Below are 12,801 nucleotides of genomic sequence, written 5' to 3'. Positions count from 1 at the left end.
GCCAGGACAATGTATTAGGATTAATTAAGCCATAGGGTTAATGAGTACCATTTGGGGTAACTGAGATCTTAGCAGTTAAGGGCAGGGTAAAGAATAGTGGATAAGGTTTCTTTAAGGCCAGACAGAATCTTGAGGAGGTTGGTGATTGGAATTCTGGGTAATTGGACTGAGTTGGTTCTCTAACCCAAAAGGACTCCTGCAGGTTTTGCCCTAGGAGGAGGTGGGTGTTTCTGTTCCATAGAACACTGAAAAAACCTAGTGACAGGTGAAGGAGGAGAACAGGTTAAAGTTTCTGGAACAAGTTTGTGGGGGAATCAACAGAAAAGAGAAAGAGAGAAACTGTTTTTCCACTGTGTGGCTTCTGAGAGGGCCAAGCTAGGCCTGGATGGGCTGGCAGTGGGCAGAGAGAGAGAGAATAACTGCCAATAAACTTAAATAGATATCTAAGAGGATTATTAACTAGTATAGGTTATTTAGAGTAGATTTTGAGGAATTAGTTGTAGTTTAAGGATATCAATGTACGCCTAACTTTAGCCAGAAGAGACCCCTGTGGGGTTCAGTTTGGGGAACTGGGGTCTAATTAGTGTGTATTAGATTTAGGGAATTATTCCTCAAACCTTTCTTTACCTTTCCTTCTCTTCCTTAAACCCTTTAAGAATTATTAAATAGATTTTATAAGAACTGTCTCAAAGTATCTTTACTCAGCTATTCCTGACTAGGCCCTATGATTATCATCAGAGCCTGAGCTCATCCAGCTGGTTGTCATACAACAATAACATTAAAGTTAAAGATGACACTGTATCCCAATTTCCCCCCTTAACATTCCTGCCATTAATATTCTTGGATATTCCTATTGTTACAAAGGAACCCTGAGGAGGATTCAGAGGGTCCCTCCCTGCCACACCAGTTCCTCCATTCTTCTCCAGGGGTCTCCAACCTGTACCTAACGCCCCCCAGGAGCTCAAAGAGGTGTCACAGGAATCACAGGAGCATCAAGTCACAGAACTAGGCCAGGAGAGATTCCTGAACCCAGGCCCATTTGGCAGAAGGGAAATCCATGAGGCCCAGAGAGAGGAGGCACTTGTCCAACATTCCTCACCCAGCAAGTCTGGGCAGAGCTGGGCTCACACCCTGCCTTCAGACCCTCCAGCTCTCCAGGCTTCTCTGGACCCACCTGCAGAGCCCCTAGCCCTGCCCCTTCCTCATCCCCAGGTACCTTTTCTCCAAGCCCTGAGTCTGAGAACGGGCTCTCAGGTGAGTACCTGGAGGATTCCTGACAGAGGGTGGAAGGAGGCAGGTGGGGCTGGGTATCCAGTCAGGGTCTCCTCATTTACCTCCACTTCTCCTGCAGGACTTTATCATTCTTCTCCCACCTCTGAGCCTTTGGCCAGACTGTATCCCCAGTCTGGAATGCTCTCCCTCCTCACCTCTTCTTGTAATGCAAAGATGTCTCTGAGACTAAGCATAGAAGGTGCCTCCTATAGATCTCCAACCTGTCCTCTCCCCACTTGTTAGTGACTCCACTGCTCAGATGGGACTGATTTATTTTTATAGGACAAAACAGAGCATTGCAGGGGAGTTTATTTTGCCTTTGTATCCTCTGGGCCTGGCCTAGCACAGGGCCTGGTCTAGGGTGAGTGGTTAATAGAAGTCTGGAGAGATGAATCATTGAATAAGACTGGATGCCCCCTGAGGATAGGGCTGGACAGGAGACTCCACATACCTGAGGATTATCTTAACACCACCCCCCCATCTCAGTCTTCATCCCTGGCATTGCCAGGTTTCTCTAGCCTCCAAGCAGGCATTCTGGTAGATGTCTCAACCTTGCTCATCTATAGGGGGCCATGCCTCTATATGATTTTTTGGGGTCCTGAGTGGCGTGGTGGCATAGGATGGTTAAGGCAGGAGAAAGAAAATGAGAACAACTAGACTAGTGGTTAGCCCATGCTGTCCCAAAGTCTGTGGGCTTGGAAGTTTATTATATACTGATTTCAAACAAAGAACACAGCTATGAAGGGGTAACAGATCATACATAACCCATTAAAGTCTAAAGAGTAAAGGTATAAGTACCAAGACAATGGCCAAATTCCAACCATCAATTAGTAGGGATAATTCTGGAAGAGGAAATATTTTTATGGAGATGCTCACTTATTGAGTTCTGTCTTCCAGGATTATAGGCACCTGGACAAATAAAGTCAAGACTAAAAGCGCCATACTTATCTAAGTATGCAGTCTTATCTTAAGTAATGTTTGTTAGGGTTCAAACTTCTTAATTATCAAGGAGAGGAATCATTAACTCAGTAGATGCTGGTCTGCCACTTCAAAGTTTTCCAATAGGAGTTCTAAGAAAGGTGGGGATCAAAACTGAGTCAAAAGAGGAGCCTCAGATTTTTATCTTAGATGGCCCATTCTGTCTGCATTCCTGACATGCAGTGCAGAAAAATCATACACACAGTTTTACTTGCCGATGATTTTGTAATGGGATCCAGATAAAATATCTGTTACAGACTCTGTTTCTCTAAATGACTCCTAATAGCCTCTTGGAGGGATCAAGTTGATTTTGGATTAACCTACCTGCTGGTACCAGAGCTTTTCGGGGCTCAGGTGACCAGAACCAAACACAAAGACTGCCTCAGTCTGGATTGGTCACGTAGGGAATCCAGATAACAGGCCCTAAATTTGATCCTATTTCTCCAAAGGCTTTAATATATCGAACGGCTTCCCACACTCATCCTTACCACCTAAAGGAAACCTCTCCCAAGCTCTATCATGTCTTCCTCCCCAATTGTTAGGGATCTCACTCCTCAGAAGAGATGATTTATTTGTGTCTATGAGAAAGAGCCTCCCAGGAGAATATAAGTCTCTGGAGGGCAGGAGTTAGCTTGGTTTTGATTTTGTATCCTCTGGGATTGGCTTAGTGGAAGGGCTGGGCCCAGGGTAGGGGATGAATAAAAGTCTGGAGAACTGAATTTAGGACTAAGATTGGGGGGCTTCTAAGGACAGGGCTAGATTTCCTTCCCTCAAAGCATTGTCATGGTAACCCAGAGAGAGAAGAATGTCCCACAAAAATGCGTGGTCCACAGTGTCAGGTGGAGGGTGAGGAGGGAGACCCTTAGCTGAGGCAATGAAGTCTGGTGACTTTGGGGAAGGAGCTTCTGTCTAGGGAGGAGATCAGAGGCAAGCTATAGAGGGGGAAGGAGTGAGCAAGGAGAGGATGTATAATCGTCCAGGTTAGGGGAAGGAGGGAGCTTGGATAGAATCAGGGGAGAGGAGAGGATAGGCTCAGGGACAGGAGGAGGCAGGAGGCTGTTCCAGCCTTCCCCTTCCCCTTCCCTCACCCACAGAGTCAGGCTACCAGAAGGTGAATAACAGGCATCTCCCCAGTTCAGGGGAATGACCAGGGATGAGGATCTGAGAGACTATGGGAGATGATCTCAATGATCACAGGTTAGGTGGGGGCTGAGTGACAAACTCTGTGACCAATTCTGATCTCCAGATGCTGCTGCCCTGGATTACATTGTGGGCAATCTGATCTGCCTCATCTTGGCTTTGTTGGTCCTCATCCTCCTGGGGGTCCTGCTGTGTGAGCACTGGAAAAACTCCAAAAGGCAACCTGTCCAGGAAGTCCTTGTCTGAGCACTCTGGCCAGACCAGGGGTCCTGAATTCAAATTTGGCTTCAGACATTTCCTAGCTGTGTGACCATGGGCAAGTGTCTTAACCCCCATTGCCTAGCCCTTGACACTCTTCTGCCTTGGAACTGACATGGGCATTATACCCCCAAAACTCAGGCAAACTATGAACAGGGAAATTCCTTTGCTCCCTTCTGTCCTAACTCAAGACATCTGATAACTCCTATAAGACCCTGAGAGGATTATCCTCCTTGGATTGTCCTTTAGATGGACAGAGAGATACACCTTGATATCATCAAGTTGTGTCTCGACAACTATCTGTCCCCCTAAACTATGAGAGTCACTCCCTCTGTTTTCAGGCACACCCAATCAGATGACCAAACCCCCCTATTAAATGACTGAGCGTTTAACACACTAAAGTCATGTTTTCATTCTGGTACAGAGTCATGTTTCCACTGTTGTAAAGAGTATAAAATCCTCAGAATTGATGTCGTCTGGGGGACAGATTTTCCATCCATGCTGTCTTCTGAAGAAGCAGCTTTCCATCTTGTTGTTCTACCTTGCTATCCTCCTGGCCATTCTCAACATTTCTTTCTAAATTAATAAATTTATCTTTTTATTTTTAAGCTAAGTTTTGGAGTCTTGCATTCTTGCAAAAGGTATCCTTCCTGAACGTGGAGGGTTCACCTCTGCACCCCACAATAGAACCAATATACAGTATTGATTCTAAGGCAGAAGGTAAGGGTTTTAGAAAAAAAAAAAAAAAAGAGTAACCGCATCCATGCGTCTTAAAAGGATGTTGTTATTAGATCCTCAGCACCCCATTCTCCACAGGGGAAAAATAGAGTTTTGAATGATAATTTTAAATTTAATTTTTAATTTGCTTTGAAACTGAAATTTTTCGTCTAAGTGCTCTTAGCAGTCACATATTGCAGTGGTTATCTGAAATGTGTTTGAGCAAACATTTTTAAAGATTCCTTTGTTTCTTAATAGGATGTTCAATTAGAAAATATTTTTAGCATTTGTCATGGGCATTGTACCCCCAAAATTCAGGCAAATGTAAGTGGGGAAATTCTTTTGCTCTCTTATATCCTTGTGACTCTCAACCCAAAACATCTGACCTTGAGGATTTCCCTCCTTTGACTGTCCCATTGTTTTCAGATGGATAAAGAGACACACCTCATCCATCTGTCCTCCAAATCAGGAGAACCACCCCCATGCCCTCAGGCAAACCTCCCCCACTCCTTGCTTCAATGTTTACCATTCTAGAGTCAAGTCTTTACTGTTGTAGAGTATAAAAAGCCCAGAATTGATGTCCTGTAGTGGGGGTGGGGGGTAGGAGACAGCTTTCCATACATGCTGTCCTCCCTAGGAGCAGGTTTCCACCCATGCTGTTTCACCTAGGAGGCAGGCTCCCACCTATGCTGCCCTCCTGGCCAATTTCAACAATACCTTCCAAATGAATACATTTCTTTTTATTTTTAAGATAAGTTTCGGAGTCTTGCTTTCTTGCAAAAGGTACCCTTCCCAAACCCAGGGGGATCACCTCTGCACCCCACAACAGTATTACCTCTTATTTTCTTTTGGTTTGTTCCTTTCCATAAATAGTGATTTGTTTTATTGCCAGGTCTACAACCTTGATAAACCTCTTGTAGTTTGTTTATTTTAAAGTCGTCTATTTTTACAACTGTTAGACCTGGGAAGCGGACCTAGTATAAGAGCTGATAAAAACAACACCTAATGAATGGCAGGAAAACTCCCAACCAGTAACATCTGCTAAATGACTGGAAGACCCCTAACTGGTAACATCTGTTGAATGGATGATAGGAAGCATGTGTTAACATCCAGCACTCCCTCCTCACCCCCACCTGCCAAATTCCTGCTCAAACTATAAAAGAGTGGCTGGGCCCCTCATTCAAATGTTCCATTTTGCCTTGGAGGCTGTGGGACCCAAGCTCGAGCTTGCAATAAAACAGAACCTCTTGCTTTTACATTATCTGGTGTGCCTCCTAATTTGGGAGATCAGAACCAGGCCAAACATTTGGGAGCTCTTCCAGGATTTCCTGATTAGACCACACACGGATAGAGGTACTAATTTGGAGGGTGAAAGGATCGGAGAACTGTATGTGATGTTGTTAGGGTTCAAAATGGGTGGCCTCCAGAGGAACACATGAGACAATGCAATCAAAGCAGGAGAAAGCTTTATTGCATGCATTCAGAAGAGGGAATATATATGTTTCTAGGATATAGGTGCCTTTGTCTTAAGGTGAGCTAATAGTTAGATAGAGGGAGTAGGGGATGCTTTCAGGTGCCGCAGGACATGATTCTTAATCTTCAAGGTTGTTCCGTTTAGGAGTTGTGTCCCTGGGCTGTCAGCCAGGAGTTGTGTCCCTGGAACCTTGAGTCAGAGAGATAACTGACCCGCTTGGGCATAACATTATCCATAACCCTCTGCTTAATTGCCAGGTTTAGCTTTTTGGCCATAATATTCTTATAAGCTATAAGCTATAATATTTCTATAAGCTTTTTTGGCTATAACAATGTGTGATTGATGTGTGATGTGTGGTTGATGGGGAACCCATCACAGGATTAGGGCATACCCACTTCGGGACTTATACAAAGGGGACTATTGTGAAGTCCGGTCCCAATAAGTGATTTCGTTCTGCCTGTTTCTCAGTGTGGACCAGCCTAATGTGCATTTCTCAGACTTCAAGAGAAGTTGAGCTAGAACAGCTGGGAAGTATTTGAGAAAAAGTGTAAGTGGATTGACCCTTCTAACCATCTGAGCAGAAAAGACTCATTTCAAAGGGTTGGAGGGCCTTCACCCAGAGTCCTGGGGACCTGGGACAGAGACTGGGTCTCTGCAGCAGAGATTAGAGTCCTCTGAGATTTAAGAGAAACTTGCAGGGGGTTGGATGTCTTTGCCTGGGGCTGGAGTCCCCAGTTCGGCAGGTTAGAGGTCCTGTAGAGGTACCTTGTGGAGATGGAATCTCCGGTTTGGTGGGTAGAGGCTCCCAGTAAGTTGAGATAGCACCAGTGGATGCACTGAAAGAGAAAGGAAAAGTCCAGGCAGGGACCCAGTCACCTCACACTATTTCAGTGGCTTCATTGGGTTCCAAGGTATATGAATGTGTGAGAGAGTATGTCCTGTAGGTTTCTGTTGGGTCTGTGTTGTTTTTGTGTGACTAGCTGTAAGATTAAACAGAGGAAGGGGAAAGAGTTTAAGATGCAGCTTCACAAAGGAGAATTTCTTTCATAGTGGCTGTTCTGTACTCCCCCACCTACATTTCAAACCTCCCAGACTTTAGCACTGGAAAGGCTGTGCCTGCTCTGGCAACAGACTTAAAATCTAAATAGGAAAGGGGGAGGGGATTTAAAAGTTCTTTCCTTAAGAAACACAGTCAGCCTTATGAACAGCTCACTTCCAATCCCCACTGGGAACAGATAGCAGTTTTGTCTAGGTGCTACAAGAGCATTTTGTTAGAAATCACAGCCAGAAAGAGAGACAGGTTAGATCTATCAGAGTGTAAATAAATCACAGGGAAAGTTAAGGGACAAGGAAGTCATAGCACAGTATCTGAGCTCTGTACAGCTTCCTCATTTAAAGGGGCAGTATGAGGAAACTGTTTTAATGAGTTTTCTCACTGCAAATATTTCTATTTAAACATGGATCCTAAAACACTGATTTTTTTTTTCCTTTTAAAGCATGCTTGTCACAAAGTTGTATGTTTCTGTTTATTGTTGTCTTTGTCACAGCCTCATCTCTATGTATTCTTAAATTGGACACTTACAAAAAAAGGAGGGGGGTTGGAAGATTGAACTTCCCATTGTGAAAAATCCTCAGCAGAGGACAAAAGCAAATATATGTTCAATCATTTTTCTCTTTTTTTCCTTTGGATGGACCCCCAAAGGAGTGAAAAAGAGAAAAATTCAGAGCAGAAAAGGGAGATTTTACTCCACAATGAGAAGCATTTTTCACTTAAGATTTGATTTTAAAGGTTGAGGATTGCTTTTTGATATGTACAATGTAATTTTATTTATTTTGGTAACTGTCAGTTAAATGTGAAATATTAACCAGATTTCATTGAGCACAAAAACTCATGGCTCAAAGTTTGTTAGGCCTTGGTTTTAGTGAATTTGAGAATTGTCTAAATGTGGTTAATAGCCAGTCTGACCTAGAAAGGGAATGTTTATTCTATAAGGACAGTAACTGTACTGGCTACTTTGTAGATGTAAAAGTCATTCAGAAAAAGTTGTAATGTTGTTATTGAGAACTTATTCTAGAATTTAAACTTGGGATTTTTCAAATGAGATGTTCTTTTAATGTATGTGCTGTCAGAACTAGCAACAAGGAATCATATGACACACAAGAAGTTTTTAAAGTGGTTAATCAATGCATGGGTTTTAATAATACAGGTACTAGGAATTTAGTATTTTGCAAAAATGGAATTTCTAAACAGTGTTGTATTTGACTAGGGTTGTGTGAACTGTTTTTAAAAATGTGTACAATGTATAAGAAGCAATTCATTATGTAAAGATTAAGATTTATTTAGACTCAAGTTGCTAGAAAGTAATGATGTATGAATACAAAATATGTATGCATTTGGATATAAAACTGGATGGCAGGGGGCAGCTGGGTAGCTCAGTGGAGTGAGAGTCAGGCCTAGAGATAGGAGGTCCTAGGTTCAAACCTGGCCTCAGCCACTTCCCAGCTGTGTGACCCTGGGCAAGTCACTTGACCCCCATTGCCCACCCTTACCAATCTTCCACCTATGAGACAATACACCGAAGTACAAGGGTTTAAAAAAAAAATAACTGGATGGCAGGGTCTTAAGCTGTGGACTGAATGAGAAGCAAGTCTGGAAGTCAGCAGCAACTGTGAACCAGCAGTGTTCAAAGTCAGACCATAGAGGTAGAGTTACCAACTTCTAGCCACCATCCGGTCTGATACCTGCAGTGAAATAACCAGGGTAGGAAGCCCAGACAGAAGGAGAGCCTACATCTCTGTTATTCTTACCCATCACAGTCTCCTAGCAGGACTGGCTAGGACAGAGTCCAGCAGCAGTTTACTGAAACTCTAAATTGAAAAAGCACACGGGTCTTTTGTTCATATTCAAGTCCAGACTGAAAACTTATAAAGCTCAGAACAGGGGAACAGTGATCAGATATTTTGCCCTAGAATTCAACCACTTGGGAAGTAAAAACTAGGGGTCCCCAGTCTGAGATATCACTGAGGTTTTCAAGTCACCCAAATCAACACCACAAGAAAGGATGGGCCAGCACTTTACCTCAGAAGTTTGCAGAATCCAGCTCCAACATCAAATGTGAAGGCAAATAATAGACCAGAAGAATGAGGAAAGAAACAAACAAAAGGAATCCTCTCATCCAAAGATATTATGGTAACAGGGACACTCTACACACAAATATAGAAGTAGGGATTGACTCCAAAATACTTACAGGCAAAATCTCAGAGAAAAATATTTCTTGGACACTAATTCAACTAGAATTGCTACAAGAAATAAAGCAAGAGTTGTTAAAAATAGAGCCAGGCTTAGAGATGGGAGGTCTCTGGTTCAAATCTAGTCTCAGACACTTCCAAGTTGTGTGACCCTGGGCAAGTCATTTCACCCCCATTGCCTAGCCATTACTATTCTGTCTTGGAATCTGTACATATTACTGATTCTCAGTTGGAAGGTAAGAGTTTAAAAAATAGAGTACAAAAAGGTCTTCCAAATTAAATCAGAGCCTTAGAGGAAAAAATTAGAAAAGAAATGAGAGGCTAGAAGCAAGTTGGAAAAGGAATGTATAAATGAACAAGGAGTTGTAGGAATCAGACCACATCAATGTTATTCCAAAAGAATTTTTAAGGATCCTGGAATCCAACCCCACCCCAACTCTTCTTTGTCACACATGAGAAAATGAGGTGTAGAGAGGGGAAATTAACTTGTCTTCCAATAAATACCAGGCCCAGGCCTGGAATTCAGGTCTCCAAACTATCAGCCTAGGCAGGCTCTATTCTAGCCCAGCCCCATCCTTAACCCAATTTCCTCCTTTATGCATAGGAATTTCCTCTACAAAGCATTCTGATATGGTGTTTGGTGAGTAGTTAGAAGATTCCCAGCTCAGCCAGTAGAGGGAGGTCCTGAGTTGGATGTTACCTGAGGGCTGAAATGTCCCTTTTTGTTCCCCTTTCCCAAGACCTGGGACCTCATTAATTTCTCAAAACTTCCTCTTTTTTATGAAAAATTCTTTCTTTCAGTCTTAGACTCAATACTAAGTCCTGGTTCCAAGAGAGAAGAGCAATGGGGATTAAGTGACTTGCCTAGAATCACACAGTTAGGAGGTATCTGAGGCCAGATTTGAACCCAGAATTCCTGTCTCCTTGTCTCTCTATCCATTGAGACACTTAGCTGCCCTGCAAATCATATATTAATTCCTCTTGAGTTCCTCTTTTGTCTTCTCTCCTTACCCTGGGAGCTGTCTAGAGAAAGGAAATCAAGACAGAGCTCATAACTCCCCCCTAAAACTAAGGTTTGTTTCATTCACCCAAAATTTAAGTTGGAGGATATCCCCAGTTACCATGATGGTGTTAACACTCTCCTCCTATATCAAGTTGCCACCAGGCTCATAGCAAACATCCTGATGGACATCAGCCCTCATCATACTGCTCTTCCTCATTCTTCCTTCCCTCTTCCTTCAACACCACAGTTAACATCAGTCTAACCTCAGTGAGTTCTTAGGGATGGAGGTGACCTTGGCCAAAGGCATGATGGCACACTGGCTGACCTCTCCTTGTAGAGACGAGAAGCAAAAAAACAAAGATCAAGGAGATCCAGAGAAGATAGGGGATCTAGATCTAGAGATGCCCCAATTCCCCATGGGCCTCTTCTCCCTAGTGATTCCACCCACCCTCTCAGAGACTCCCTCTCCATTTTTATTGCCTTCTTGTTCCCTAGTCCGGAGCCAACTGGGAACCCTCTGGAGGAAAGTCACTGTGAGTGAGTAGGGTATGGGGCAAGTGGGTCAGTTTCAGAGGAAGAGCCAGAGACTTGACCATCCATCCCTTCTTCTCTTCCCTCCAGAAGGACAGACTGAGGAGATTAGATAAGAGGACACTGTCTTGAATCACTCAGATCTCTCCCCATTTCTTCCCATCCTCTCTTTTTGGAGGGAGCAATGAGAAGAGGCTTCCCCAAGATCATCCTTCTCCAATTGTGGCTCTGTTTTCTGGGATCAGATGCTTCAGAGAGAGACCCTACTATTTTAAACATTTTTATTCCAGCACCTCACAGTGATGCAATTTCTTTTGTGGCAGCAACCAGGTTGGACATGTCCTTGGTTGGTCTCCTAGCTAGCATTAATAACGTGTATGAGCTCATCTTCTGCCTTCTGCAACCTCCAAACACATGCACATACACACTGAAAAACAAACAAACAAACAAAAAAACAGCCTCCTACTCTATCAATGAACTAATTCAGCAGTAAGGAAGAATAAAATAATTTGCCCACTGGGTGGAGTTACACTCAAAGCCATCAGTCACCCTATAGATCATTAAAGGAAGCTTAATAATAATAATAATAATAATAACTAACAACTATAGAGTACTTGTGGGAAGAGTGAATCAAACTCTTTGTCTATCAATCAGCAACTTTTAAGTTAATCAATGAAAAACGTAAGTACCCCTACCTAGTATCTTACCAGTCGCTAAGTAAGAGAGTTCCCAAGTCACTTGCTAGAGTGGGTGACAGTTCCAGAGTTCACTGCCCCACGGAGGGCAAATTGAAAGACTGTGACTGATTCCTGTAAAGTGGGGAAAGGAAAGGAAGTGACTTGGAAAAAGGACTATAAAATGTCCTGAGCTTCCTGTCCAAGGAACATCTCCTTACAACTTCTTCTCTTTTGGAATTCATTTTTGGAGTCTCTGCATCAGTGAGCTAGATTGAAGGAGGAGATTCTTTCCCCGGATCCTGCATCAGCTTGCTGGGTGAGTAGCTGGCCTTCCTTTCTTTTTTTTTTTAGAGAGATTGGTTCTGGAGATTCCTGCCTTGGCTTTGGAGGAGGCTGTATTGGTGGAACCCTGCCTAAGACACCCCTGGGACTTCTGACTGAGGATAACTGGAAAAAATACATGTGGAGACAAAGTCTTGGGGAAGCTCTACTGGGGCTGAGCCTGGCTTCTTAGGAGAAGGGCTGATAGGCTTATTAGAATCTGTCTCTTTATCTACATTTTTCCACTTTCATTCTTTTCACCTCTTTATAAATAAAGATGCTAAAAGTCATTTTGACTTAGGCAGTAATATTTTTAAAGCAGCAACAATATTATTTTAGAATTCTCATATGTATATTTAGCATAAAAACCTAAATTTATATTTTTTATACTTGCTATATGCCAGACATGCTAAGCTCTTAAAAATATTATCTACTAAGGAGAAGGGGTAGGAAGGGGGGAGGATTTGAAAATGTCAGCAAATGCACAACTGATGATTATAACTCTGAATGTGAACGGGATGAACTCGCTCATAAAACGGAAGCAAATAGCAGAGTGGATTAGAAACGAAAATCCCACCATATGCAGTCTACAAGAAACACATATGAGGCGGGTGGACATACACAAGTTTAAGGTTCAGGGTTTGAGCAAAATCTTTTGGGCATCAAATGAGAAAAAGAAGGCAGGAGTGGCTATTATGATTTCTGACAAAGCCAAAGTAAAAATAGATATGATTAAAAAAGACAGGGAAGGTCATTACATCCTGATTAAAGGTAGTATAAACAATGAGGAAATAACACTGCTCAATATGTATGCACCAAGTGGCATAGCACCCAAATTCATAAAGGAGAAACTGGCAGAGCTCAAGAAGGAAATAGATAGTAAAACCATACTAGTGGGAGATCTAAATATTCCTCTTTCAGATCTAGATAAATCAAACCGAAAAATAAATAAGAAAGAGGTAAGAGAGGTGAATGAAGTCCTAGAAAAATTAGATCTAATTGATATGTGGAGGAAAATAAATAGGGACAAAAAGGAATACACCTTCTTCTCAGCTGCACATGGCACATTCACAAAGATTGACCATGTTATAGGGCATAGAATCATTGCAAACAAATGCAAAAGAGCAGAAATAATAAATGTAACCTTCTCAGATCATAATGCAATAAAAATAATAATTAGT

This window comes from Gracilinanus agilis, chromosome 3, assembly GCF_016433145.1.
Source record: "Gracilinanus agilis isolate LMUSP501 chromosome 3, AgileGrace, whole genome shotgun sequence".
NCBI classification, from domain to species: domain Eukaryota; kingdom Metazoa; phylum Chordata; class Mammalia; order Didelphimorphia; family Didelphidae; genus Gracilinanus; species Gracilinanus agilis.
The sequence above is the reverse complement of the archived record's forward strand: the minus strand, read 5'-3'. Positions refer to the sequence as shown.